Genomic DNA, 25,263 nt, shown 5'->3' with positions numbered 1-25,263 from the left:
TTGCTCCTTGGTGTTGGTCCACCAACTAGCTACCTCCCCTATGAGTTGATAGGAACCCCATAAGGCCTTGGTTGTTTCGCTAAAATATCTTAGTACAAAATACTTTTCCATTTCATTTAACCAATTTTCAGCTCCTTCACCAATTTGCCTCCCATCGAACTTAGGGGGGGTGATTTTCTTCAAATCCTTAGAGAGTTCCAATATGTTATTTTCTTTTCTATTGCCCGTCATATTCCCTTGATTGCTACCAGGGTTCCCATTTTCAGTTCCACTTTGATTTTCAATGTCATTCTACCTTGCCCTAAGGTCCTGCATTGATTGCTCCAAGAAGTTGATTTTATCCCTTTGTTTGGTTAACAGGTTGATTATAGCCTCGACCCCATCTTCAATATTCCCTGGGTTATGTTGATCCCCTTCATGGTCTTCCTCATAGTTTTCTTCATGGTTTTCTTCATGATTTTCCTCATGATTAGCTTCCCTTTGTCTCCTAGTGGTAGCACGTCTTCCATTTCCCCTTCCTCTTCCTCTTCCTCTTCCTCTAGCCATCTAGGGTTTTTACCTGAAAATTAAATTATGTAGTTAGTTCTTGATTTAAGATTTTATAATTTAATCTCTACCATTGCAAGACATTCCCTTAGTTGTGTGAATTGAAGTGAGCACAAGGCCTAGATTTGAACCTTTGCTCAAATACCACATGTAATAACCCACTTTACTTAACCCAACAAAATTTGGCCACTTTTTTTTTGTTTAATTTAATCACTTGTGTTTGATTCAATCGCATACTCTGGGCATCCATCCATTTGGATTAGGCATTCATCCATCCAGGATGAGAATCTAACCATACGGGTTAGGCATCTATCCATACAGAATAGAAGGTTTCATCTATCCAATGCGGGAAAGGCATCTACCCATACGGGGTAGGCATCTATCCAATTGGGATAGGAGGTGCTCTGGCCAGAGACTTAGACTCATCGAGACCATTCAGGTCTTGAGTCACTCACTAAGTACTACGCTCCTCTAATAGGAGTGCACCGAGGTTGCCATCCTTAGGAGAAAACAAAATAACATAGTGCAAGCTTGACTTCTACCTTGGGATTTGGCTTAAAGCCTGGGGAAGTCAAGCGAATCCATACAGGATTCCTTCCGAGTATGCATTGAATTACTTTTTCTTTATTTTACACTTATCTTTCAAATTAGGATTCTTCGCAATCCTTCTTCTTACCAAAACCTAGACCCCATCCATGAACGCCTGACTACTAGGGACAACTCCATCCCTAGACTATCTATATACCCATTTCGGCACGGGATCAAGGCGTAGAGTATGTAGTTCTATCTTCTAATCTATGGTTTAATGTAAACTGTTTGGTGGGTACACAACCCTTTCTAGGGTCAATGTCCCAAACAGTTTCTCTGCGGTTGCTACCCACGGTGGTAGCACTTAAGCAAAGGCTCAAGGTGGCCTATTGCTTGTGGCCTAAAATAACTAATCCTATCATAAGCGTCACCCTTGACCCAATTGTAAATCGACAACAACTCTTCAAGATTAAATCAATTCCATAAAAGCATTTCACTCGATCAACCTTAAAGGGGGGTTTACTATGGTTTAACTCAGCGGATGTAAAATCATTTAAGGATTATCTTATTAGATTATCAATCCAAGGGGGATTACCCACCCCTTGGATTTTAACTTCCAAGTGTCCCTTATTACTCCCTGACGATTTATAGAGATGATGCCACAGACGTTGTTGATGCATCTTTATTAGGCATTAAGTGCAGTAGTTCAACACGACGACATTACCCGTAAGCGTGACCCAGAGGCACTATAAATACCGAACGCTGCTAGGTTTTGGTTTTCCGACTTCCTTTATTTAGTTTTCTAACTAAGAAGCTATGAAAAACATCATGCTTGAAACAATTATGAAATGAATGTACATAATTAGACATTGCAAAGTTTAATTATTTGAAATAACTACTTCGATGGCATTCATGTACCACTTGATAAAAATACCATCCTTCTACAACTAAACTATTTAATATTGAAATATAACTTGCATGACAATGACAATTATGAACTCACATATTGATAATTAAAACGTGTAACTTGCATGAAGATGATGAAAATGTAACTCACTCATCAATAAATGCAATTAATGTATAAGTAATTTGCATGAAGCAAGGATAGTGTAAGTTACATGCAAGGTTAGGCAATGTTTTATTTCTACCATGAGAATAATCACTTATAGAGTCACTAGTTCGAAAATAGCAATCAGTTTAGACATTAGACAAATTTTGGACTAATCATAATGATATGAATTTAATTGTTTTTAATGAATCTAAAATGCCAACTAAGTGACCCAATAAATCTTAAATAGATTGAAAGATTATAATTAAAAAAATTGGATATAATTTAATTTACAATTAAAATTTTACTAAAGGTAAATTAATTATAAATTTACTAAAAGATGATTTAATTATAAATTTACCTAAGTTTAATTTTTATTAAACTAAAATTTAGATAAAAAAATTAACAAAAATCCAAATTTTCCATGAATTTAAATTTTTTGTTGTGGCTTTTTAAAACCAAGTGGGAGTGGGGCCCACGGGTCCCATCACCACTGCAGACCTGCGGGTACAAGCCCGCAGTGATGAGGGGACAATCATGGTCCCCTCCACTCCCTCTGCGGCCACTGTCGTAACAGTGACCGCAGGGGGTAGTGGAGGGTACCACTCCCCGACGGTGTAATAACTCCCCCCCTGCGTTGACCGATGTTTTACGCAAAAATATAATTTTTGAAAAAAAAACACTGTGTATTAATTTATATATATATATATATATATATTTTGCATAAGTTTAATATTACAATATATATATCCAGTTTATTTAATAATCTAAGAGGGGTATATATATAACAATGTTATTATATATATAAAAAAAAATAAGAATCTATTCACAAGCATGGAAGATAATTGAGGAAATTTTTTCAGATGATCTCACAGGAGCCCAAAGGAAATACATTGTGCTTGAATTTGAGGCAGCAATACAACAGAGAGCTAAATTACCTCCGAGATAGATAGATGTATAAATTTTGATTTCACAGAGATCATATTCAACAAATTTGCCTTATGTTGAGACAATAAAATTTTTGATGAGATTTCCAGGAAATTGATATTCACAAAGAGAGATTTCTGAAAATAAATAAATAACAAGATAATATTTTCTATAGAGATTTTATACAACAATATTGAGAAGAAATCATATTTGATATACTATTTCACATAGCGAGATTCCTAAATACAAATGATTATATGCATAGAGAAAGAAATTATTTACAGAGATAAAAGAATTTGAGTTTTTCAAAAAAAGAAATAGAGATGTTGAAAAGCATGATTTATTTTCTTCTTTTTTTTTATTCAAGATCTTCTCTAGATTTCAAAAAAAACAGAAAAAGTAGAATCTGATTTTTTTTCTTTTAAATAGATTAACAAATAAAAAAAGAAATCTGCATTTGCATTTTAAAAAGAAAAGAAATTTTATCAATGCATTTCTTTAATGAGAAATAGATTTTCCTTTCAAATTAATCTATCTAACAACTAAGAAATGATTTCCTTAAGAATGTTATATTCAACTAAAAGAATCTAAGAGGAGATATTTCTTTTGAAAATATAAAAATTTACATTAAGGAATTAGTAAATGCAAAAAGGGAGGGAACCTGGAGAAGCCTTTGATGTTGAATCCTCTCCAATCTTCGAGCCTAGCCTTCCTTGATCCTTCCTTGCAATCTTGGAAAAATTTCTTCAAAAAAACAAAATTAACTATTCTCCAAATGAAAAAGATGACTACTAAAAATAAACTATTTGAGAAAACTTTCTTCAAAGAATAAGCAACTCCCTCTTTTGAAAACTTGTATACAATATATAGAAAAACACCCTTAACTCCACTATCTAGAGGAATTAATTGAAAATGAGATTCTTTTTCCAATATTGGACCCATGCAAAATTGATTAATATCCTAGTGGGGGAGTTAAATGCAAGGGAATTAAAGAATGAAGATTCCTCTAGAAGCTTCTAATTCCTCCTACAACATGTGCCATAATTGGGAAAAAAAATAAAAATAAAAATAAATAATGCCTTTTGAATTATATTCTCTAAGTGTGTATGTGGGTCCATTATTTATCATTTTATAATATTTATTCAACCATTTTCAACAGCTCAACCAAAAAAGATATAATAGAAATTGTATCAAATCAAAAGTGTTAAAGGAGGGTTGTGACACTAGCTTCAGGCGTATTATCTCGTGTTTCATCTATGATATCATTAGGTTCTTCAGAAGTTTCTTTGGTAGATGCATCTGATAGAGGCTTTGGACCCCATTCATACTCATTCGAGTTTGTTTTTGAATCCTCTTCTTGCATTCTTCTCATATATGTGAAAGAAATGTTTAATGATGCAAACATTTCTTTAATTCCTTCCACCTCTTCTCTCATGTCTTATGGGATTTCTACTTCTTGTAGTGTTATTGCTGATAGATTTGGAACTTGATTACAAGCTTCTTCTTCTCTCAATGTTGTAACCAGATGGAGATGGAGATTTGAGCGGTAGTTCATTTTAATTGTTCAATAATGTTGTAACCAAAAGAAGATGATGAAGCCAACAATTTAGATTTAGTCGTGATTGTATCTGGTTGTTTGTTTGAAGAAGTTGGTAGGTTTGATGTTGTCAATGGATTTGATGATGTCTGATCAGGAGATGGGGAACTAGCTCCTTTGAGAGTAACTTTTTTTTTAGCGTGGATTACGACATTCATAGTTTGCGGTTTGTTTTGCTCATCTTTGACTATGATCACATTGCAATATTCAGATTGGGAAGGTTCAAGCATGTTTATCACATTATCATTGTTGGTATAGGTGTAATTGATTTCGGCACCTTCCTTGGATTTTGAGGAATCGCCCTACTCATAAGCAGGCAAGGGATCTTTGAATTCTTTGTGATCAACATTGGTTGCATGATTCCCAACAATAATTTTGCCAGCATTGATAAGGTCTTGAATCTCGTGTTTGAGTTTCATGTAGTTATATGTTTTATGACCCTTGTTTCGATGATATTCACAGTACTCATTTTCCCTCCACCATTTGGGTTTGACTTCAAGATCATATGGTTTGTAGTTGTCAGGAAATGTGATCAGTTTGTTTGCCAATGGAGTCTTAAGAGCTAACTCATAGGATTCTGCCAGAGGAGTAAAATCACATTTAGGCTTTGAAAGCCAAAGCTTCTCTTTAAACCACTCTTTTGATTTCTTAGGAGGATTTTATGCAGTGCTTTCAGCTGCTTTGAGGGCTTGTGTGTCACTAGTCAGATTAAATACTACTGGTTTTGGTTTTGGTTTAACAGTATCAACCACTCCATCATTAACAACATTTTGTTATTATCTTTGTCGTATTTCTAGTATTTCTTCTTCTCTTTGGAACTAGAGCCTTGTTGTGTTTCTTTATAAAGTGATATATCTCCTTTCCTTACAAGCACATCTTCCATTTTGAGAGAATTATCCACCATATTGTTGAATGAAGGGTATACTTGCATTTGGATATTATATTTCAACTCAAGAATCAGATTATTAACAAAGATGTCCATCTTCTCAGAATCAGGAATGGGTCGTGAATATCTAGAGAACATCTTTCTCCAACATTGAAGGAAAGTGAGAAAAGGTTCTCCTGTCTTTTGTGTGGTATTACAGAGCTCGATCATAGTGACTAGGTGACGAATGTTATAGGAGTATTTTTGGAGAAACAATTCAACCATCTCCTCAAAATATTTAATTCCCACTCGCAAGCTTGAAAACCACTCCATAGCTTGTCCTCCTAGACTTCTTGGAAAGAGATGCATGAGATATACAATGTTTGTGCATGAACTGCATACATAAAGCACAGAATTCTCAAACATGGTCTTGAGGATCTGAGTTACCATCATATTTGTCAAACTTAGGAATTTCCACTCTTGAAGGAAATGGAGGCATGTAAAGGTTCTTGTCAAATGGGAATAGGCAGATCGTGTCCAAAGAATATTGCGTAGATGATTTATCCTTGTTTTTCATTTCCTTGATTTCAGTTTGCAATGCTTGCAATTGTTTGTTTACCAATGCTAGTGGTGTCTCTTCTTATTTAGTGTTAAGGATTTTAATGTTATAGTCAATGGGAAGTTTAGCGCCTTGTTTTGCCAACTCTAGAAAATGCTCTTCTTTTTCTCTGACCATGACAATTTTCATCATTTTTTGGAAATCCTTATCATTTTGATAGCTATTTATAACAACTTCTATAGGTTCATAAGCCTCATACTCGCTAGATGAGGAGTCACTGTCAGTAGCATGGGTGCTAGCATTATCATGAGTATTGTGTTTAGCAACTTCTCTTTCTTGTCCTTCTCTAGACATGGTGGGAGATAAGGGTTGATAAAAAATTGGTATACTTGATGACGAACCTTTGTTAGAGATAGGGTCTTCTATAAAGAATGGATTAGTCTGTGATAAAAAGGATTGTCCCTTACCTTTGGTAGTTGTCTTACAAGAACTTCTGGTTTGAACAAGCATTTACAATTGATGCGACTGAGAGCTAGAAGTGATACAGATGTCAAGATCAAATCGGAGCTAGTTGTTCATTTGAGGTAATGATTGAGTAAAGTGATTGAGACCAAGTATGGTTTCAGGAACGATCTATCCTATATAAGACATGATCTAAGAAGATTAGGTTGATCAAATTGATGTGGGATTGATTGAACTAGCTGAGATATAATCGACAAAATCGTGTAACACAACGACAGGGGTACACTATCAAGATTGTTTATGCTCGGGATAAAAAAGACTAGATATACGCTCACTGTAGACTGATTAGGAAAGTACGACGGATCTGGAAAAGAATGCAAGAAGACAGGTTTCTGGACTAACAAAATCAGAGGCTTGTACAATAGAATACTATGACTCAGACAACAATTTAAGGACTTTCAGACGATGCAGACAGATATTCATATGAGTTGTTGCTTGTACTTGAACGACAATATAATTCTTATCAGATGACAAACTGTCAAAGATGATGATGACTCGTATGACAGTCTAGCACTTACTAGACGACAATTCTTATTGGCTAGTATGAGAAACTGGAAAAGATTAAACCTAGGTGTTAAGACTCGTATGAAAATTTAAAGTTAAATAGATGATAATTCTCAGAGACCAGAATGACAAACTAGAAGGCTCGAATGACACAAGACTAGATAGGGATGAGTTTCTGACAAGGATAGAGTTTTGACCATTGAGTTTTCGATGTTTTGATTGTTTTCCAGTTTTGGGGTTTCAGTTTCAAGGACAAAAACATAGCAAATACACAAGATATAACGTGACTTCAAGCACAACATGCTAATTCTAGGGAAGTTGGCCGAGAGAGAAAACCTTTTCTTGCAGACTCAGGTACACACCCAATAGCTAATCAAAATACAACCATTGAGTCTCACGCAATGGATTCTCAACGTCTTATTAGCCGACTCCAAATGCTAATTGGGGCACAATATGGCAAGTATCTTGGGAGAGTTACTACCTCTCTTGCACAAAGATTATCCCCCTTTCGAATGTGAACTGGGTAGCTTCTATCTTAAAGTTCTTAGTAAGGAATTTCACCCCTTGAAGTCTTGCAAGCACGATTGAGGCCTATAGCCTGACAAGGTACCAAAACAAGATGTAGTCACGCAAGTGTGATTGAGACCGCGAGGCCCTACAAAATGCCCGATATGAGAGATCTCAAAGAGAAAACTCAAATAACTCTATCCTCTGAGACTTTAATATCGAAAGTCCTATTTATCATAGTGATTCGGAATGCTTGGGTCTAGCTGTAGTCACTTGGGTTGTTCTCATAGGGTGATTACTTTTTCCCACTATGACAAGCCCGCTAAAGGAACACAAATTTCAAAACTAGAAAAGCTTCAAGGGTCTGGATTTTTGATTGTCTGTGTAGACAAGAGAATACTCTCTTACCTTTTAGACTCTTCTCAAACATGAAAAACAGACTTGTTCATTAACCATATCGCAATTTAAGTGCCTAGAAATGAATTAAAGAATATGCAATGTTCAATTGATTCTCCTTAGGCAACCTACAGAAACAACGAATCAGTAGTCATATTGTTTTTGAGCAATGGATTCTTTGAGAGGCGTAAGTTTGATTGATAGATTCTTTGACAAGTGTTCTGCAAAAAACCAGTTAGGTTGTGAAATATCTCTCAGGTAGACTAGAAAACAGATCAAGGTTAGCATCAGTAAATCAAATTCAATTCAAGAAAAACCCTAAAAATCACTTTGTTTTTAATATGAGAAAACATAAAATCGTACGAGTAACCTTACAAAGCCATACAAGAAAACATTAATTCCTACAAGTTTTCTCACAGAGCCGTACGATTATTCTTAGTGAACCAGATGAGTAAACACGGAATGAAACAACAAAATCATAATATCGTACGAGTATTCCCAACGAACCAGACCACAAAACGCAAAACTTGTATGACAATTTACAGAGATTGTACAAACAAAATCTGGAAAATAAAAAAGAAATGATTGCAAGGCAGAAAAGTTGAATTCTTGAGCCCCACAGTGGGCGCCAAAAATGTGTGTGAAAAAGTGGTAATCTGCAAGCTGTAAGGCACAAACACTTCAATAAGTCATTGCATGCATGGTTATAGAAATATAATCCATGAATATAAAAACCATAATAAATTGACCTATTGCCTTCTAAAAGATGTGAGTATAGATTTGCTCTCAGATTTGTCTAAGCAATACTAGTGACTAGACTACACCAAGATGAAGGATTTAATCTATATGAGTGCAAAATTGAGCTAAATTGATGTAAGATTAAGCTAGATATACAAGATTAAGCCATGAATGATTAAACTAAATATGCAAAAAAGCTAAGATGCAATAAACTCAATACACAATATTCTCAATGAACCTAGAGCAAAAACAACATGATAACAATAAATCTCCAAGGTCCTTTTATTGAGAGATGAGAGCTTGAATTTATAGAAAATCCAGAGAGAGGCCAACGGTCAAGATCAATTAATGATGAGCGGTCGAGATTCTCCAAGAGGAAGCACAATCTAGGTGAATTGATGTGATTAGCTGCTTTTCTCAGTTTTAAAGGAAATTGAGTTAAAATTAAGATAAAATCAGAAAAACTGATTTATTCCATATTTTTATTCAATTTTGAGATTTAATTGATTTAATTGCTTTTCTTGAGATTTTTCATTTATTATATTTTTAAGATATCTCAATTTGATTCCTTTTTCCAAATTTAATCCCTTTTTTTCAAATTAATTCATTTTTAATGATTTAATGACAAATTGATTTATTAATTAAATATGCTAGGATATTTAATTAAATAAATATGATAATTGATTAAAATGATTTGCTTGGAATGATTAATTAATTAATTAATTAATTAATTAATATAGAATGAATTATTTGCCATGTGACATTTGATGATTGAGGAATTAATTAATTAGGTGCTCAAGATTGATTCAGTTGCCTTTGGTTAGGACCTTGGTGATGTAGTCAAGATTAGGGGCCCATGGTTTAGGCGACCATTTTTAGGGTATTACACTGATTAGTTACTGATTTGATCCTTGGAAAAGGTTATAGAGTCAAATAAACATATCATCATTGGGGACAAATTTGTTAACCAACAAGAATCAATATATGAAACCAAAAGAGTGCTTGGTGTCTTATTTGAATAATAAAAGATATATAAACTATAGCATACTTCTTAGATTGTAGGCATCATGGCGATATTCCAAATGCATCAAAGTTTTGCTACATAATTTCATAATAAAGAGGCTAAGTTGTATTAATTAAAAATTATTTTAACTTCTTGAAATGGCCAGTAAAAAATGAGGACTCTTATTTTTTAAGCTTCGAGGAAATGGTGGTATTATAACTCCTTTTGCAATGATCCAGTTTGTGATAGTTTTAGAGATTCTCTAAAAAAGTGGAGCTTCATAGAAGTGGAATCTCCAAATTATTTGATGTTTGTTACATGTCCTTTCTTATGCACACTTCTTCATTTAATAGCCAATTATTAGCATTAAAATCATCCTAATCATAGGACAAACGACAAGTATAAATACATTAATATTTAATTAAAACTGTAACAAAATTTATTCGATATTCTTAATAAATTAAGTATGATAGGGGTAGATGGGGCTGATGAAATGGTTAAAGGGAATGGTCATTTGTGTTTATTTAAGGGTTATCTATTTGTACCTATCACCACTCACCATATTGGGTAGTCTATTTTTGGTTCTATTATCTCCAACCAAATATTTCATATGATTTCATAGCATTTATCATAAGTTGTTCAATATGTGTAACTTCCCCTTGTAGTTTTTTTATGTGTCCAACACTATTTTACATTTCTTATGTAGAAGGCCTAACTTCTAGACACAATAACTTTTGATCTAGGAGGTTGTTTAGGCTCATTCTCTTGAATTGTAGGGATTAGAGAGACTTAAATGGTAGGCAACACCAAATATTGTATCAAACAACTCAAAATAATTGTTCAACCCAAAAACCAATGTTATATCCTAGAAATAAATTTTTTTCTATATTATAACCCAAAAATCATATTTTTATAATTTTAACATTAGAAGCAAAGTTGAGATGATGTATAGCAACTATACATATATTATTTCCTCTTCCTCATTCAAGGTCTTCTCTTTTTTAGGTGGAAAAGACACCTTTGCTTTCTTCTTATTGCCTCCCTTTTCTTCTAAGTACTACTTTCGTCTTGCTTAACTATTTTCTTGAAACTTTTCATGGGATTTCTATAGATTGTTCTTCATTTATAATTTGAAAAAAAAATAAAAAAATTGACCTTTCTCTTATTTTTGAAAAACAAACTTCCTTTCTCATTTATATTCTTAATTGTAGGAGGGTCTCTATTACTTCTCTCTAATGACTCTACTCTACCTTCTCCTTTTTTATCATTTCTTCTTATGAATATTTATGGAGTTATTTTCTCTAGCTCCTCCTCCCCCAACTTAATTTGGGTCTTTCAATCCCTAATTTAAATCCAAGGGACCAAAATTTCAACCAATCAAACTATCAAACTTGTGTTTCGTTCATTTTTTATTTTTTTTATGGTGAATCCAAATTCTTGACCACCCCATGAGATTGTTTGTGAGGCCCACTTATCCTTGTCATTACACTCTCTTTTTATAGACTTGTTTTACTTTGGACAACATGTGTTATGTGTTTATTTATATTGATTAGTTTTTAGTTTATTATTATTACTACTATTGCCAAGTCCCCTTAAGTGTCAAATCTCACATTTGAATTCAGGAGAGACTTTTGGAGATCTTTAAATATATTTTTTCTTGTTATTTAAGAAAAAATATACCTCTATAGTGATGATCTAGAAGTTGGAACCATATTAGAATGTTTAATATGCATTTTAGAAGAGGCGAGAGTCTTGATAAGTGTCTTGGAGATAAGTGATAAATATGGAGTCAAATCTTATTTAAGTGGCAAAGTCAAACTTTTTCCCTAGGTTCATTGTATTGGACAATGGTTCTTTACTTAGACCCTTATTGAATATTTATTGAATATTTGTTTAGGACCATGAATCCTTTATTTATTTTTTTAACTTTTTTTTTTCAAATTATTTGAGAGAGGAGAAAAGTTGGAAGAAATTAACAGCTTTGAAGAAAAGGATGGATTGAAGAACTTGTGTCAAAGGAGTTAAAAAATTTATTGAAGTATTAAGGTAGGCTTTTTATGTTTTTTTTTTTTAATTATGTTTTACATATTTCTTATTTTTTTATGAAAACTTTTATGTTTGTGTTGTGTTAGTTGTGTATCTTCTATTTGGGTAAAGCGCTACCCATGTATTCGAGCAGAGAGAAGTGTGGACTTTCTCTTGGGAAAACTTCTATATGATATGGTGTTGTTTTGAATTGAATTTGTATGGATGAAAGATGGTTTTTTTTGTGGACAGGCACATTTTATTATTGCATCACCAACAAGGTTACCAAATAAAGAAGTGTATCACCAGCAAAAAAAAAAAGAATTGAGCCAATAAGAGCAAGAATTCTTGAAGAAGGGTCTTATTAGAGAGAATTTTCAACCCATGTGTGGTGAGGATGTGAACAAAATCCTAGGAAATCAACAAGATCACAATCAAATATAGATTCCTACTAATAAGGATGGAATAAATAATGGATCATTTGAGTGGAGCAAGGTACTTTACCAAGATTAATTTGAGGAACAATTACCATTATATTAGAATCAAAGAAAAGATGAGAAAAAAAACATATTTAAGAAAAATGAAGGACTATATAAGTGGTCAGTTATGTCTTGTCTAACTAAGACACCAAATACATTTATGAGGTTAATGAAGATTTTTTTCAAAAAAAAAATTGGGTAAATTTTTGTTTGTTTATTTGGATGATATTTTGATTTTTAGCAAGACTAGGAGGATGACCTATAACATATAAGGATAGTATTATAAAGGTCGAGGGAAGAAAAATTATTGATCAATTGAAAGAAATATAGTTTCATGAAGAAAGAGTTATTATAATCCGTAATTGTGAAATATCTTATACTATTAAATGTTAGAGAGGTAATATATTTTCATGGTTTGGAAAGTTTCTATAGGAATTTTGTCAAAAAATAATTAGTGGCATTCATATATCATTAATTAAGACAACAAGGGGAGATTTAAGGAATTCAAAGAGAAAATAGAAGTATTGAGTTTCTAAAGAAGGTGAAAGAATGACCAATGATTGCATTATTAGTTTTTTAACAAGGTATTTTAGGTGAACTATGATATAAGTGAAAGTGCAATGGTAGTATTAAGCCAAGAAATAATTCTATGTAGAATATTTATGTGAAAATTTGAAAGATGTAAGAAAGAAGTATTAAGTCTATGATTAAGAATTTTCTTGATACAATTCAAAAACAATTGGAGACATTCCTTGTTTCTAAAGGAATTTATGTTGTATATATTGATCATTAATAATTCGAATATTGAACAATCAAGGCAAATTAAATTACAGACATGTGAGATAGGTAGAATTCATGTGGAGTTACACTTTTATGTTGAAGCATAGGAGGGAAAAAATAAAGAAAATTGTTAATGCATGAGTAGAAGATTGAAGTTAACATTTGTTTGAAACTAATGCAATTTTTTTGAGCATGAAGATCATGTAAAAAACCAATAAGTGTGGATAGGATTGATATATTTTATCTAGATTGAAATATTATTCAAGGGTAATCAAATGTGTATTCCTAGGTTCCCAATGAGAGAAAATTTGATCAAGGAAAAGAATGGCAAGGGTTTAATAAGTTATTTTAGAGTAGATAAGACAATTTCAATTATGAGTTAGAACTATTTTTAGGAAAAGAATTGTTCACAGTTGCAAAATTATCAAGTTATAAAGGGTAGTCAAAATGTTAGTTATATCAACCATTGCCAATTCTAGAGACTTTGGGAAGACGTAACTACGGATTTAAATTGGAGTTTCCAAGATAATAGAGAGATGGTGAATCTATTAGTTGTAATTGTGGATAGATTTTTTAAGATGAAATTTTTCATTCTATGTAAAAAGCATAGTGTTGTGGTACATATAGCTAATATATTTTTAAGAGTAGTGAGATTACATGTTTTATGAAAGAGTATTGTATTAGACAAGGACACTAAGCTTGTTGGTTACTTTAAGAAGTCAACATATCACCCATGAACAAAAGGATAGACAAAGACTATGAATAAGAGTTTACAAAATTTATTGAGATGTTAAAAAGATATAATTTCATCTTCTAATTTATTTTTCTCATATATTCATAAAGTTAAAAAGACATAATAGAATGGTTCCTCAAGCCTTTTTCTTAAGATTATTTTAGCCTTCCAATACACAAAAAAAAACTATTTTTCTTTCACAACTCTCCAATGATCCCTTTCCTCTAATAGATCTTCTATTTTCAACTTGTACAATTCATAACCAAAACTATTGAACTTTTCAATTCCTAGACAAGATGTGCTTGTCATGGTATCAATTACACATGGATCTGCAAGCCCAGTGAATTAACTACCTATAGTCATAAAACTTACAATACTCCAAGAAAGGTATCCCTCTCTAATCAAGTCATATCTCTAATTTCAAATGTCGAAAATAAGGTCCCCCATTAATTGGATTTAGAAGGTTGATCTTCCCAATAATCTGAAAGAGGGAGTGCAGCCCCATATAACAAATGGATAAAGGTTAATTTGATGGAGCTTCTAAAAGATATCCAGGGCCAAGTGGGATTGGATGTATGACTCGAGATCATACTGGAAAAATCCTTGCAGAGAAGTCGATACACATTGAAGAGGCAACGAACAATATAGCAAAATTTAGGGCAGCATTGACAGGGCTACAAACAAGGATGCAATTGAAAGCTAGTCATATTCACCTCAAAGGGGATTAACTAATAACTATTAATGCCATTAGACAAAACTACACAACCAATTGGAAATTGGCTCATTGGCTTCGATCGATTAGGGAGGCAGTTGCAAAATTCAGAGAATTCAAAATTTTACATATTTACAGGGAAGGCAATGTCGCGGTAGATAGACTTGCCAAATTGGCAATTGATGCAGAAGATGGAATTGACAATCTGGCAAGGGAATTCCAGACCTAATGGGGGACAATAAAAGTCATATATGCCCAATATCAGTGAGCAATATGGATCACTACCTCCTCTAAGAATAATCATGTTGATGCGATACAGGGCTTAGAGCATGATCTCACATGAGGATGGATAAGAGGCTATGGAGGGAGAGGTGTAACAAAATGCATGCTTTGTATGGAGGATACAGTTCGGACCATCAAATCAAGGCTTGGATAACATCATTAAAAAATACGAGGGGGGAATGTATTTGTGGGATCGAAGGTGTGCGGACACTTGGAAACCGAAAAAGGAGGAGAAGAAAGTTAGATGCATAATGGGTGGTTGACGCACGCCCTTATGCATTTTCATGACCCAATGTGGAGGTGTAGTGGTAGTACCAAATCCCATGAGTTGTACTCAGAAGTGTGTGAATGGTTAATTAGACTAAATGAATATCTATGAGATGGGTTTAGTAATGTCTAACAGCTTCATCATTAATTGGATGTGCCTGGATTGCAATGAGTAGATATAGGCTTTGACGACATAGTATGACTCATTCTATTATGCCATGATGCTTCTGATAACGAAAGTTGCGCGCTTAAGTCCACCAAGAGGCAAATGTCATTTTTTGGCAAAGTCACTGACAAGCAGATGGCGAATATTTTTGTAGTGGGACACCCCTTGGTCTCTCATGCTGTCAAGGTTGTGTTGGGACAGGAATTTCTCTTGGCGTATCACCAGTATAGGGTCAACAATGATATGACTGCAATGTTTTTGGCTATGGTGTTATATATGGGAGTGTCAAAGGCTAGAGCTAAAAAGCTTTGCTAGATGATTTTCAAACGCTCCTTTCTAAGGGAAATTGATGCTTCTTTGGACAATCTAGACAATAATCTGCATGTTCAACTACCGCAGAACTACTACATGTCGAGGAGCCAAGAAGGGGAAGTTAGGAAATTTCCTATTGTGCGAACCTTGGAACCGGAAATGCTTGATGGAAGGTGGAATGACATTGAGAGGAGCATTGTATTTCTGCAACGCTTGAATGGAATAATGGAGCCCCTGGGTGAAGGGTGGGTAAAGGAGTATATGCAGGAGGAAGGATTGGAAGAGGAGGAAGAAGAGGATGAAGATGAGTCTAGCGACCCAGACTTGAGACCCTTTGCACAAGGAGAAGAGTAGATTGAGGATGACGGATGGGACATTGAAGAAATAGCGAAAAGCTCTGCCCATGATGCCTACGACCCAGAGTATCCAGTGGTGGCAAAAGCCCTAGAAATCAGAAGGCTACAGAGGATGGAGAAGGATGGAGCAGAGGACGAAGATGATGAAGGTGCTACGGGTTTCAAAGAGGTGTCAGCCGCGGAAGACGTGTTGTGGACGACAATGGTGCTGCGAATCCAAGTTTCAGTCGCCCGATGGGCAAAAAGGCAAAATTTGTATAGTTTTTCTATTGTGTCAATATTTTTGTCAATAGAAGTCATGGCTTCATAATGAACCAATAGACATGTTTATGGACAAATAAAGGATAATAGGATAGAAGTTAGAATATAAGCCTTTGGTCAATGTTCTCTTCGCTTCTTTGAGGCCACCATTTTTGGGGTTTTGGTGTCCCATTTTGATGCATACGAGTAGATAGGTCTGTGTATGTGTCATCTTCTCTTCAGAATGCAACAATGGTAACAGTGCAGACTGGTTCAAATTGACAATGTATATAATATATAAACTTTTTGAGATCAATGCAATTGAATTGAAATGAAATAAGAAGAATTTTCTCATCCTCACATTTGTGTTCCATTTTTTTCATAAGTTTGAAGATGCATAAATTATAAAATCTGCAGAAAATTAAATATTACAATAAATAGATTACAATAAATACATTGAATCACATACCCTAAGCAATATATTAAGCTTAAAGAATGTTAGTCAATTGTAAGTGTAACACTTCTTAATGTGACCACACCTTAATTACCAGAAACGCTACGACTTAAAACCGTTTCACATTTCGACGGGCGAAACCCGTTTCAACCGTTTCTTATCTGTGCGGGGTGTTTCGCTCTATTGAAATTTATTTACTTCACCTATCCCTACACAACTCACCGTTAGACTTTGTTACGCATGCACATACAGATGGAGATGGTACATTTCAAATTGCAGATTATCTTCAGTTACGTATTAGTATTTAATGATTAACTGCTCATGCAAAACAGTTTCATTAGTCAAAATCTTTTTAACTTGAAGTTAATTTATTCGAAACCTTGTTATCAGGTAGTTTGTTATTTGATTGTTTTAATATAGAGTTATTTAATTGTGATTTTATAAAATTGGAAATATATATATAAATAAAGAAATTTAATAATTCTATTATTGAATAATTTATAATACAAATTATTTTCAAAATAAAAGTTATAATATTTATTAATTGATATGGGATAATATATATAATATATGTGTGTATATGATCTATTACTTAGACGCAACCTTTAAAGCCTAGAAAATGTCAATCAAACTCTGAGTCACATTGTCGTTGCCGTTGTATTTCTCGTTTCTTGTTTCTGGTAACTTAGGATCACACACCTTAAGCAACATATTAAGCCTAGAAAATGTCAGTCAACTCTGAGTGTTTAACACTTTTAAGCCTAAAACTGTAAACTTAATGTGTGTGTGATTTAAGTTGTTCCATCATTGACAACTTCGTGTATCGCTTCTTGTCTTCAATAAACACAACGCTACCTTAATATTATAAGTCGGACATTCTTAATGAAATAAACTGCCTATTCCATTCGCTGCTTTCATAAGCATACCCTTGATAAAAAAGTTTTTTGCAGGGGCACAAGCCTCAATTTCATAATTTATTGATTGAAAACTTAATGTTTTTGAAAGGAAAGTGTTGGGAAGGATCAAAGAATCATTTGTTTATGTTTTGTTTTGTAATAAGGCCCTGATTGTCCATTTTTGTAAGGCCTAGTGGCCTAGGGTGCATTATAAACCCTATGGTCAACTATGGTCAAAGGGACTTAGGATGAGTAGATTTAGGGATTCAAGGTTCTTTTGGTCTATTTATATCCATTTAAATGTGTTTAGGTCCCTAGGTTGATGATAAAATTAGTTTGAATGGCAAAATGCCAAAATTGTCAAAAATTGTCAAAAATTGTCAAATTTGTCAATTTGTAAAGCAACTTTTCAAAAAGTTGTTGTAATTGGTTTCCCAATGTTCATAACCATATAAATCAGTTTGAACATGTTGGAAAAACTATAAAATGCCTCACCAAACTCGTGTGAGGGTTGTTGTGGTCAATATTTGGAAAACTTGATATTTGAAATCAATAAAAAAACTGTATTTTCCAGAAAATTTGTTGTTCTTTTGGTTGGTACGGAATTTCACGATCTCTAAAATAAAAAATTCTTTCATGGGGACTTAGAGAGGTGAAATACCTTTCTTTTGAATCCAACCAAAGGTCTGGAGGTGGACTATTGAGGGAGAAAAGTTGTAACAGATCCAAACAGCCCGGAAAAGTGCCCTTTCCTAGGGCTTCAACTTCAATTTCTCATTTCTTCCAAATCCACCATGAGAAAATTCTAAAACTTGGTGAAATGGAGGATTTGGGAGTTTATTTTAATATCCAAAAGGTTTCAGATTGAAAGGATGCATTTTGGGTGAGATTTTATTAAATTTGGCCAGGCATCTCTATGTGACTAGTTGTGGGAATTGAATAGAATTCATGAACAATCCCCATAACTTTTGTTTTAATGCAAACCAGAAGCTATAACTTGGTATTTAGTGATTATTTGGGTACCCCAAGGTGTTCTAATTTCTACCTTTGATAAATTGTAGGTTTTGAAGGTAGTTCCTTTGTTAAGTGCTTAAATTAGCCATTCTAGCCATAGATGAGGGTTCATTAGTAATGGTACTTCCAAGAGGTTCCAGAACTTGTCCTTTGGTAGAAAGTGCTGCCCCAAGTTGGTGTTAAATAAAATCAAACAATCTTGGTCTTTCCTTTGGATTTTTTTGGTGGGAAGCCAAAAAGTGAGTTTTGAAGGCTAATAGGTCTAAGGAGCCAATTTGCACTTTGTGACTTTTGGGATTTGAACAACCAAATCGAAGGGTTTTTTGGCATAATTTGAGTTTGTAGGAACCTATCAAACCTATCTTGAACCTTTTTTAGCCTATAAAACCATTTGGAGGGGTTGTGAGCAATTTGAGCCATTTTGAGCACTTTTGCGTGTGGGGTTTGAAACCAAATATTGATAACTTTGCACGTTGTCCCATTGTGGGGTTATGGGGATGGAAATAGGTGAGATGGGATGTTGAATTTATTCTCTTAAAGGTGTGAGTCTTGGTTGGAGTGAATCCTTAAAAAGGAGGGTTTGTTGCTTGGTTGAGCAAGTGAGTAACTTGGAACATTTCCAAGTTGTTTGAACCATACCTCTACATCAATTGGTATCAGAGCGAGTGTGATCCTTAGGAGAAGGATTGTTTCAGTTTAACCATGTCAGGGGAAGAAGAAGAGGGTGAGTTTTCCTCAAGGATGACTAATGCACAGATAGTGAAGTTTTTGAAAGATCAAAACTTGGTCCACAAGATTGATTCCTTGCAGAAGGAGGTTGATAGACTTAATGGGGAACTTCGTAAGAAAAGTGGTGAAAACTCTGATGTTGTTGAAGAGGGGAATGATGAGGAACCCCTTGAGCAGTATGAGGAAGAAGAAGTTCCTGTTGATCAGAGACTACTTGTGAAGACCTTGAAGGCCATGGAGAGAAGGACCATGGATGTTAGGTTGGACCTACCTTCCTATGATGGGAACTTGAACCCAGATGCTATTGTGGAATGGATTGATGCACTCACAAGTTTCTTTGAATGTGAGGATATATCTGAAAGTTAGAGGGTTAATATTGCTAAGTCCAAGTTGAAGGGATCAGCCCTTACATGGTGGAATTTCACTTAAGATGATAGGGTGAAGGAGAAGAAGAATCCAATGACCACTTGGAAGAAGATGGTTGCATTGATTAGGGATGTCTATGTTCTTGATGATTATGAAGTCCAACTTCATAAGAGGAGAATGAGTTTGAGGCAAAAGGAGATGAGTGTCTCAGATTATACTCAAGAGTTCCATAAATTGGTGATGAAGTCCAATGTGGTGGAGCCTGAATGTGTGAAGCTTGCAAGATACTTGGAAGGGCTGAGAGTTACCATTCAAGATGAACTCAGTCTAAGCAGCCCTCCCACAGTCCAAAAATGCTTTCAACTTGCTTTAAAGGTTGAGGAGAAACTTAAGAGGAAGAGCGATCAGAGTGGTAGAGGGAGAGGGCAAAAAGACTTTGGAAATAGCAGCAGCAATATGTCTCAAGGAAGAGGACAAGGTTCCAAAGACCTTGGTAAATCAAGTCAAGGAAGTGAACAAGGGGAAGGCAGTTCTAGAGGATCTTTCAGAGGAAAGAGAGGAAACTTTAGAGGAAGAGGTGGTGGAAGAGGCCTAGAAGGCATAAAGTGCTATAGATGTCATCAAATGGGGCATGTTGCATCCAAATGTCCAGAGAAGGCAAACAAGCAAGGTGAAAGGAGAGAAAATTTGGTGAGAGATGAGGACACACATAGTATTCACTCTCATGGATCCTTTGTGTAGCCTAAACAAGGAGAGATCATGATGATGAGAAAGACATTGATCAAAGCACCTAGTCCACCAGAGCCACCCCAAAGGAAGGCCCTTTTCAGAACTACTTGTAGAAGTGGTGACAAAGCATGTAGTGTGGTGATTGATTCAGGTTCTACTGATAATTTGCTATCCATTGAGGCAGTAGAGAAACTGAAATTGAAGAGGATTAAACATCCAAGACCCTACAAGGTATCATGGCTCACAAAGGAGCAGCAAACCATCATTGAAGAACAAGCATGGGTGGAGTTTTCTATTGGCATGTACAAGGACAAGGTACTTTGTGACATTGTACCCATGGATGCATGCCATTTGCTGCTTGGAAGGCCATGGCAATATGACATGAAGTCAAGGCATGATGGTGAGAAGAACACATACACCATCTGGTATAAAGGTGAGAAGGTAACTTTACTACCCCTACCTGATAATGGTGAAGAAGCAAAAGACTCTAAAATCATGTTTGTAAGGAGTTACTTGATTCCTTACCTCCTATTAAAGTGATTAGCCATAACATTGATCTGATTCTAGGGGCTACACTTCCCAATAAGGCTGCCTATAAGTTAACACCCCAACAGAATGAGGAAATGGCAAGACAAATCCAGGAACTCTTAGATAAGGGTTTGATTTCTAAAAGTATGAGTCCATGTGTTGTTCCAGCCATGCTCGCACCTAAGAAAGAAGGTACATGGAGGTTATGTACAAACTCAAGGGCCATTAACAGGATTACTATCAGGTATAGGTTCCCTATGCCTAGGATTGAAGACTTGTTGGATCATCTAGGGTGTGCAAGGTGGTATTCAAAGGTGGATTTGAAGAGTGGGTACCATCAAATTAGAATAAGGGCTAGAGATGAATGGAAGATAGCCTTTAAGACTAATGAAGGCCTTTATGAGTGGAGAGTGGTGCCATTTGGCTTGTCCAATGCACCTAGTACATTCATGAGACTCATGAATGAAGTTCTAAAACCTTTCCTTGGTAAATTTGTTATTGTTTACTTGGATGATATTCTTATTTTTAGTAAGAATAGAGATGAACATATACAACATTTGAATTTGGTCCTTAAGAGATTGCAGGAAGAAAAGCTCCTAACCAATGTGGACAAGTGTCTTTTTATGCAGGAAGAATTGTTGTATCTTGGTTTCATAGTTTTAGGTGGGAGCATCAAGATGGATCCTGAGAAGGTGGAGAGCATCTTGAATTGGCCTTCTCCAAGATCAATGACTAAGGTTAGAAGCTTACATGGCTTGGCTTCCTTTTACAGGAAGTTTATAAGAGGTTTTAGCCAAGTTTGTGCACCTATCCTAGAAACAATCAAAGGGGGGCAGAAGTGCAAGTTTGTATGGACCAAGGAGGCTAAGGAGGCTTTTCAAAGTCTCAAACAAAAGGTAGCAAAGCAACCTGTACTTGCTTTTCTAGATTTCCAAAAGGTTTTTACAATTGAGTGTGATGCATCTAATGTTGCTATTGGGGTTGTTTTGAGCCAAGAGGGTAGGCCCGTTGCATTTTTTAGTGAGAAACTCAATGAGGCAAAGAGGAAGTATTTCTCATATGATTTGGAAATGTATGCCTTAGTTCAAGCCTCGAAAAAGTGGAGGTATTATCTCCTTCCAAAAGAATTTTTTGTTTTTACTGACAATCAAGCACTTATCTTCTTGAATAGCTAGGAGAAGTTGAGTCACAAGCATATGAAATGGGTAGAATCTATCCAAGCATATACATTTACAATCAAACACAAAAAGGGAGTTGCAAACAAGGTGGCAGATGCCTTGAGTAGAAGATCCTTGACAGTGCAAGAGGTGAAGTTGCAAAGTGTGGGGATTAACTCCTTGAAAGGTATGTATGAAGGTGATGAAGACTTTCATGAAAATTTATAAAGTTTGTTCTAATTTTTCTGAAGCTTACCATGTTGAATATGTTGATTACTTGATCCAAGATGGTTTATTGTTCAAATGACATCAACTATGCATTCCTAGGTGTTCAATGAGGGAGAATATTGTGAAAGAAAAGCATTGTGGAAGCATGAGTGGACATTTTGGGTTGGATAAAACCCTTGAGCAGGTAAGAAGATGTTATTTTTGGCCCAAGATGCAAAGTGATGTGAGAAAATTTGTTGAAACATGCACCATTTTTCAAAAGGCCAAAGGTACGTCCACCAATGCAGGTTTGTATCAACTATTACCCATACCTACAAGACCTTGGGAAAGTTGTAGTATGGATTTTGTAATGGGATTGCCTAGGACTCAAAAAGGCTTTGATAACATCTTTGTTGTTGTAGATAGGTTCAGCAAGATGGCACATTTCTTGCCATGTAAGAGTACAAGTGATGCAGCCTATGTAGCAAATTTGTTTTTCAAAGAGATTGTAGGGATACATGGACTTCCTCTAGCAATTGTGTCTGATAGGGATGTGAAATTCATTGGCCATTTTTGGAGAACCTTATGGAAGAGGTTGGGAACAAACTTGAAATTTAGTTCAGCCTACCATCCACAAACAGATGGGCAAACTGAAGTTGTGAATAGGTCCTTGGGAAACCTACTGAGATGTTGACAAAGTAATATGGAGAGAAGTGGGATGTTGTACTTCCACAAGTTGAATTTGCATTCAATGATTCTATGAATAGGAGTACAGGAAGGAGTCCATTTCAGATTGTGCATGGGCAGAATCCAAGAGGCATCTTGGAGTTGAGAGACCTTCCACATGATTGGCAAACAAGTGCTCTTGGTGAACAATTTGCTAATAGCATGAAGGAAGTACATGATCAAGTAAGGCTAGCCCTCCAAAAAAGTTCACAAAGGTAAAAAGAACTTGCTGATAAGAAGAGGAGGGATGTACAATTTCATATTGGTGATATGGTGTGGGTGTATCTAAGGAAAGAAAGATTACCAAAGGGGAAGCATAAAAAGTTACTCATGAAGAAAGTGGGTCCTTGCAAGGTTTTGAAGAAACATGGGTTGAATGACTATGAGATATCTCTTCCCTCTAACCTTGGTATTTCTCCTATCTATAATGTATGTGATCTAACACCCTATAAAGGGCATGTTTCTATAGGTACAGACTTTCATGTGGAGGAGATTCAAGAGGACATTGCTGATATACCTCCTCATGCAACAAAGAAGCTTGAAAAGATCATTGATGAAAGGGTAATTGAGAAAACCATAAATAAAGAATACAAACAATATCTTATGAAATGGGTAGGACACCCTATAGAAGAGTCAGTATGGATGGATGAGGCAGAAATTCTGAAGAATGGTACTTCATTGGACCAACTTATCTCATGTGGAAATGAGATCAACCCACCCCGGGAGTATGGTGCAGGGGCACAAGCCTCAATTTCATAATTTATTGATTGAAAACTTTTTTTTTTTTATAGAAAGAGAAGGATCAAATAATCCTTTGCTTATGTTTTGTTTTGTAATAAAGTCCTAATTGTCCATTTTGTAAGGCCTAGTGGCCTAGGGTGCATTATAAACCCTATGGTCAACTATGGTCAAAGGGACTTAGGATGAGTAGATTTAGGGAGTGAAGGTTGTTTTGGTCTATTTATATCCATTTAAATGTGTTTAGGTCCCTAGGTTGGTGATAAAATTAGTTTGAATGGCAAAATGCCAAAATTGTCAAAAATTGTCAAAAATTGACAAAGTTGTCAATTTGTAAAGCAACTTTTCAAAAAGTTGTTGTAATTGGTTTCCAAATGTTCATAACCATATAAAATTAGTTTTAAAATTTTGGGAAAACTATAAAATTCCTCAACAAACTCGTGTGAGGGTTGTTGTGGTCGAAATTTGCAAAACTTGATATTTGAAATCAATAAAAAAATTGTATTTTCCAGAAAATTTATTGTTCTTTTGGTTGGTATGGAATTTCACGACCTCCAAACTAAAAAATTATTTCATGGGGACTTAAAGGGGTGAAATACCTTTCTTTTGAATCCAACCAGAGGTCTGGAGGTAGAGTATTGAGGGAGAAAAGTTGTAACAGATCCAAATAGCCCGGAAAAGTGCCCTTTCCTAGGGCTTCAACTTCAATTTCTCATTTCTTCCAAATCCACCATGAGAAAATTCTAAAACTTGGTGAAATGAAGGATTTGGGAGTTTATTTTAATATCCAAAAGGTTTTAGATTGAAAGGATGCATTTTGGGTGAGTTTTTATTAAATTTGGCCAGGCATCTCTATGTGACTGGTTGTGGGAATTGAATAGAATTCATGAACAGTCCCCATAACTTTTGTTTTAACGCAAACCAGAAGCTATAACTTGGTATTTGGTGATTATTTTGGTATCCCAAGGTGTTCCAATTTCTTCCCTTGATAAATTTTAGGTTTTGAGGGTAGTTTCTTTGTTAAGTGCTTAAATTAGCCCTTTTAGCCATAGATGAGGGTTCATTAGTAATGGTACTTGCAAGAGGTTCTAGAACTTGTCCTTTGGTATAAAGTGCTACCCCAGGTTGGTGTTAAATAAAATCAAACAATCTTGGTCTTTCCTTTGGATTTTTTTGGTGGGAAGCCAAAAAGTGAGTTTTGAAGGCTAATAGGTCTAAGGAGCCAATTTGCACTTTGTGACTTTTGGGACTTGAACAACCAAATCAGAGGGTTTTTTGGAATCATTTAAGTTTTTAGGAACCTATAAAACCTATCTTGAGCCTTTTTTGGCCTATAAAACCATTTGGAGGGGTTGTGAGCAATTTGAGCCATTTTGAGCAATTTTGCCTGTGGGGTTTGAAACCAAAAATTGATAACTTTGTACGCTATCCCATTGTGGGGTTATGGGGATGGAAATAGGTGAGATGGGATGTTTAATTTATTCTCTTAAAGGTGTGAGGCTTTGTTGGAGTGAATCCTTAAAAAGGAGGGTTTTTTGCTTGGTTGAGCAAGTGAGTAACTTGGAACATTTCCAAGTTGTTTGAACCATACCTCTACATCATTTTTTCTTATGCTCGTATTTGTGTT

The sequence above is a fragment of the Cryptomeria japonica genome, chromosome 5 (assembly GCF_030272615.1).
Source record: "Cryptomeria japonica chromosome 5, Sugi_1.0, whole genome shotgun sequence".
In the NCBI taxonomy this organism is placed as follows: domain Eukaryota; kingdom Viridiplantae; phylum Streptophyta; class Pinopsida; order Cupressales; family Cupressaceae; genus Cryptomeria; species Cryptomeria japonica.
The sequence above is the reverse complement of the archived record's forward strand: the minus strand, read 5'-3'. Positions refer to the sequence as shown.